General features: G+C 39.4%; 1 long non-coding RNA gene and 2 other non-coding genes across 3 annotated transcripts; all 3 read left to right on the forward strand.

The window, feature by feature from the left end:
- The first annotated feature begins 491 nt into the window (after positions 1–491).
- LOC130211027 (uncharacterized) lies at positions 492–4,666 on the forward strand. The gene is made up of 2 exons (XR_008834914.1): positions 492–4,230; positions 4,417–4,666. It is a non-coding gene; the product is annotated as an uncharacterized LOC130211027 (long non-coding RNA).
- On the forward strand, positions 1,562–1,752 carry LOC130211410 (U2 spliceosomal RNA). Its single transcript, XR_008835045.1, has one exon. It is a non-coding gene; the product is annotated as a U2 spliceosomal RNA (small nuclear RNA).
- LOC130211401 (U1 spliceosomal RNA) lies at positions 4,477–4,640 on the forward strand. Its single transcript, XR_008835038.1, has one exon. It is a non-coding gene; the product is annotated as a U1 spliceosomal RNA (small nuclear RNA).
- Positions 4,667–5,999: the final 1,333 nt, after the last annotated feature.

Consider the following 5,999-nt stretch of genomic DNA (forward strand, 5'->3'; position numbering starts at 1 on the left):
GTCTGTTTACTCATGTAGACTATTGTGATGTGCTTTTTCATTTATTTTATGAATACAAAAATACATTAATGTATTATTTGTTTTCAAAACGATTTCTATATGAATAGAATATTTATTATAAAGGATTCTGGAATATAATAATTAATATATATAATATATAATAATAAAATGTGCTGAAGGTTTGCTTGAAAACCACTGTTGGTCTCTAAAACGTTTTAACTCAAGGCAAATTGATTTTTGGATCAGAATATAATATCACTACATCCAGCTATAACACAGTTCCAGATGACGTCATTTTGCACACGGTCAAGCACATGCGAGACATCGCTGCTGTTTGAGCAGGAACACCTCACCAATTATCATTTTATGATGACAACCTGCACTAAGTTAATTTTGACTTAATACCTCAACATATTTAATGGGAACAATAGAGCGTACTTTATTAAGACAACAACTGTCAGGAAGCAAGTATACACTATAGTGTTCGACTCTTTATCGTGTTTCACCGCAGCACCTCTGTGTTGATAGCGCTAGCCAGCTATATAAGTTAATGATAGCTGCGAGCTAGCCCGTCTCAATACAATGTCTTGTTTTTATGCTACATTTTTAATTCTGCGGAGAAAAAATTGAGTCGTATCAAACGTGTATTCTTCGGGCTGTCATGCTCGCTTCAGTTTAACGTTGGTGTAGACTTTCAGCCGCTTTTTCGGCTGGTTAACGGTACCCGCGTCCATCTTTGCTTCTAGACAGTATTATAAAACAAGTCATCCAGCGCATTACACGAACAAACCACTGCAGTTGTTACATTGGAAGCTACTTGACATAGTTGACCGACAATGTCAGTTTGATCAGATTACATTTGGTGCCGTGTGAACGAGTTATTCCGCACTTTTACATATTTACATCTTATTCTGCTATTTCAGCGGTTTAAAACTTAATTCAGGACTATAAGTGACCTCTAGACTTCCCTAGGAAGCTAACGGTACACATTTGGACGCTGGCCTCTTCGTCATTATGCGTCCTGAATGTTTATATCCTGCTTTGTATGATCCGGGAACTCAAATAACTCGTGGACTGCACTGCTGGGTTTTCTTCCTTAACTTTGTGAGAGGCTGAAGACGGTGAAATGTGCCGTGAGCTCTGCTCTCCACTAGAGACAGAGACAGAGCTCCAGTTGTTGTCGTTCAGGGAGTTTTGAAGCGTAGTTACATCACTTTCCCCCCTCCTCACAACTTCGTGACACGACGTTTAAGAAACGACTTACTTTTATAAACATCATATAAATCCCAACGTGTCTACAAATCGGGAATTATATTGATCGTATTTCTACTTCCTATTGGACGACAGCGTACCACGTGTCCGGAAATAAACAAAGAAGACAAAGCTGCGAACTCGAGTCTGTAGTAAATATCGCAAAGGAAACCACTCCAGTTGTACATTATTACTATTGTACATTGTTCCTGTTTCATATGGTGATATAAAAATAGGAGTTAATTTCCCGACCCATCAGTGAGATTGACTGTGTGTAGCATTGGGTCCTCCTCTGCTGCTGTGTCATGTTATCGCTTCTCGGCCTTTTGGCTAAGATCAAGTGTAGTATCTGTTCTTATCAGTTTAATATCTGATACGTCCCCTACCCGGGGACCATATATTAAATTGATTTTTGGAATAGGGAGATGGAATAGGGGCTTGCTCCGTCCACTCCACGCATCGACCTGGTATTGCAGTACCTCCAGGAACGGTGCACCCCCTAAATGTGTCTAAAATAATATAATTAAAACTACCACCAGGTCCCTCTGAGTTACATGACCTCGTCTTGCATACAGATTTTGATATGTGATGTTCAGATTCTCTATCTCTTTAAGTATGTGATGTAAGTTGCTGTTATAGACGTTTAGCTGGTGAGACAGACATAGGGTCTAATGTAATACATTGCTGCACTTCTCTCCAGATTTGAGGATACATGGAAAACATTAATTAATTTAATTACATTGATTACATCTGTTGTTAAACTTCATAATACTCATTTCCCAAGAGGGAACAATCTGACAGCTCTTGTGTGTGGTCTTGCATAACAAGTTAAGTAATATAAGATATATCATTGTTATTATTTAGCTGTTGGCCAAACACAGAAACATACACTGTATATAACCAGTTGTCAATTCATCGCTAAACCTAAAGCAGTCTAATACAACAGACCTGCAATAAATCCTTCCTTCATGATCCTGTTCAGTCTATTGTAGAACTGTATTCTTTATATTTGCTGAACAACCAGCGTTGTTCATACTCCAGACCAGTAGATGTCAGTAGCGCACCAGCAGTGAACAAAGAAACAGGAAGTGGTTGTAATGTGAGCGAAGCAGAGAACATGTGATTTTATTCTTTCCTCTGAACTTAAAATGTCGATCAAACTACTTTTAACAGCAGTTTTATTGAGCATAGTCTTATCTGACCTCCCTGTTGAACTGTTACTCATTTGTTGAAGATGAATAGATACAGCTGGCGATTTTAGGTTGGCTTTTGATATGTAAATACAGCATTGCATGGTGGGAAATTTGACCATAATGTCTCAAGTAAAATGTAAATAATCGTTGTCATGCATGTGTCCAAGTGTCCAGGAAAACAAAGTGCCGAGTGTGCCAAGACCTCCAGCGATCTACTGCAGTTTGTTTGTTAGCAGATCGCTAAATTCGGATTTCTTCCTACTTAGTATTCATATTGTTGCAGCTCAACTTGTGATTGGTCGTCTACAGTCGAATCCGAAGATCTGATTGGAAGTCTACGGTCGATCTGACCAATCACAACGCTTAACTGTCGACAATCGGTGCGCACTTGACTGTAGACTTTGCACTACTGCAGACTGAGCTCTGCGAATTTCTCAAATGTAGAAATCTCGACTGCATAATTTGTGGTCGTGGGGGACTGCGTTCGCGCTCTCCCCTGATTAATATGTGAAAAAATAAACATAAAGTTTGGCTTTATGAAATTAAACAAAACGGTCAATAATCAAAAGTTCAGAATTGTACTGCTGTGAAGCAGTTCGTGATTTTGGTGTGAAATAGTCTCTTGGTAAATTCAAATCAGTTCCTTCAATGTTATTGTATACACTTCCATATATTTGTTTGCCTTTGCATTATATGTATTCACTGGTAAAATGTTTACTAAACTGTTGGGACAATTATGTAAACAGTGATGGTTATAAATACTGTGAAGAATACATGAATTCAGTCTCACCAGAAACCCTGTAGCTCAGCGCGGCAGGTAACGGTAGATTCTGAACGCTAAATTCGGATTTCTTCCTACTTAGTATTCATTTTGTTGCAGCTCGACTTGTGATTGGTCGTCTACGGTCGAATCCAAAGATCTGATTGGAAGTCTACGGTCGATCTGACCAATCACAAAACGTTATTGTCTACAGTCGCTGGCACTTGACTGTAGACTTTGCAATACTGCAGACTCGAGCTCTGCCTAAAATAATATCATTAAAACTACCAGCAGCTCCCTTAAAGTTATAATATGTTGTATTACTTGCAGTCTATGTAATGTTCAGATGTTCTAACTCTATTTAAAGTATGTGATTCAAATTGCTGTTATAGGTGTTTAATTGCTGAGTGAGACACTGGGTTTAATTTAATACATTAACAGTTCAGTAAAAAAATAAAACATTCATTGATTTATTCACACTGATTACATCGGTTGTTGGACTTCATAATACTCATTTTACAAGAGGAAACATTCTGACGCTCAGTTTTCTCTTGTGTGATTTCACACAAAGACTCAAATAAAAAAAGTTAAGTAATCCAATACTTGTCATCCTTATTATTTAGCTGTTAGCCATACACAGAAACATACACTTTATATTCAACCAGTTGTCAATTCATCGCTAAACCTAAAGCAGTCTAATACAACAGACATGCAATAAATCCTTCCTTCAAAATCCTGTTCAGTCTATTGTAGAACTGTATTCTTTATATTTGCTGAACAACCAGCGTTGTTCATACTCCAGACCAGTAGATGTCAGTAGCGCACCAGCAGTGAACAAAGAAGCAGGAAGTGGTTGTGATGTGAGCGAAGCAGAGAACATGTGATTTTATTCTTTCCTCTGAATTTAAAATGTGGATCAAACTAATGTTAACAGCAGCTTGATTTAGCTTCGTCTCATCTGAACTCACTGCTTAACTGTTACAACAACAGTTACAAAAGTTAGTTGGAGATAAATCGATACAGCTGGTGAGTTTAGGCTGGTTTTTGATATGTAAATACAGCATTGCATGGTGGGAAATATGAGCATAATGTCTCAAGTAAAATGTAAATAATCGTTGTCATCCATGTACACTTAGTTTTCCTCCATATTGAATTCCCGTAGGTTATCAGGCCTTTTATAGTCTGTATAATTGTTAATATCTATATTTTCAGCCCCATCAGTCAACACGGTTTGTCTGTGAAAGACTCCCCGACCTCGGACGTGTACAACTCATACTTACCTGGCAGGGGAGATACCATGATCAAGAAGGTGGTTCACCCAAGGCGAGGCTTGGCCATTGCACTGAGGCTAAGCTGACCTTTGCGAATTTCTCAAATGTAGAAATCTCGACTGCAAAATTTGTGGTAGTGGGGGACTGCGTTCGCGCTCTCCCCTGATTAAAATGTGAAAAATAAACATTACGGTTCGCTCTATGAAATTAAACCAAACGATTAATAATCAAAAGGTCAGAATTTGACTGCTGTGAAGCAGTTAATGATTTTGGTGTGAAATAGTCTCTTGGTAAATTCAAATCAGTTCCTTCAATGTTATTGTATACACTTCCATATATTAGTTTGCCTTTGCATTATATGTATTCACTGGTAAAATGTTTACTCAACTATTGGGACAATTACGTAAACAGTGATGGTTATAAATACTGTGAAGAATACATGAATTCAGTCTCATCAGGAACACTGTAGTTCAGCGCGGCAGGAAACGGTAGATTCGGACCCTGTCCGCTAAATTCGGATTTCTTCCTACTTAGTATTCATTTTGTTGCAGCTCGACTTGTGATTGGTAGTCTACAGTCGAATCCAAAGATATGATTGGAAGTCTACGGTCGATCTGACCAATCACAAAACGTTATTGTCTACAGTCGCTGCGCACTTGACTGTAGACTTTGCACTACTGCAGACTGAGCTCTGCGAATTTCTCAAATGTAGAAATCTCGACTGCATAATTTGTGGTAGTGGGGGACTGCGTTCGCGCTCTCCCCTGATTAAGATGTGAAAAAATAAATATTAAGGTTGGCTTTATGAAATTAAACAAAACGGTTAATAATCAAAAGGTCATAGTTTCACTGCTGTGAAGCAGTTAATGATTTTGATGTGAAATAGTCTCTTGGTAAAGTCAAATCAGTTCCTTCAATGTTATTGTATACTCTTCCATATATTAGTTTACATACATTCCCATTAAGTGAATGATGGCTGAAGGAGCTGTGCAAAGATGCGAGAGTGTCATGCACGTGGGTGGCGTGGTTCATCAGGCACGAGAGCTTTGCCATCATACTCCCGTCCCCCACCACCTCCACAGTATCCAGAGGACACCCCAGCACGCTGCTGGCCTTCTTTATCAGCTTGTTCAGCCTCTGTCCCTTTTTATAAAGTGCATGTGCGTGTCAGCCTAGTCCAGTTTGTTGCTCAGGTGAACACCCAGGTACTTATAAGATTTTACAATCTTAATGTCCAGTCCCTGGATGCTCACCGGTACCGGAGGAGTGCGTTTACCACGGCGGAAGTCCACCACCAGCTCCTTGGTCTTAATGGAGTTGATGTGGAGGCGGTTCTGCTGGCACCATTCCAAAAAGTCCTGGTTCAGTTCGCTGTATTCCCTGTCATCGTCGACAGAGATAGTTCATACATTCCCATTAAGTGAATGATGGCTGAAGGAGCTGTGCAAAGATGGAGTGTCATGCACGTGGGTGACGTGGTTCATCAGGCCAGAGCTTTGCCATCATACTCCGTCCCCACCACCT

The sequence above is a fragment of the Pseudoliparis swirei genome, chromosome 20 (genome assembly GCF_029220125.1).
Source record: "Pseudoliparis swirei isolate HS2019 ecotype Mariana Trench chromosome 20, NWPU_hadal_v1, whole genome shotgun sequence".
Classification (NCBI taxonomy): Eukaryota; Metazoa; Chordata; class Actinopteri; order Perciformes; family Liparidae; genus Pseudoliparis; species Pseudoliparis swirei.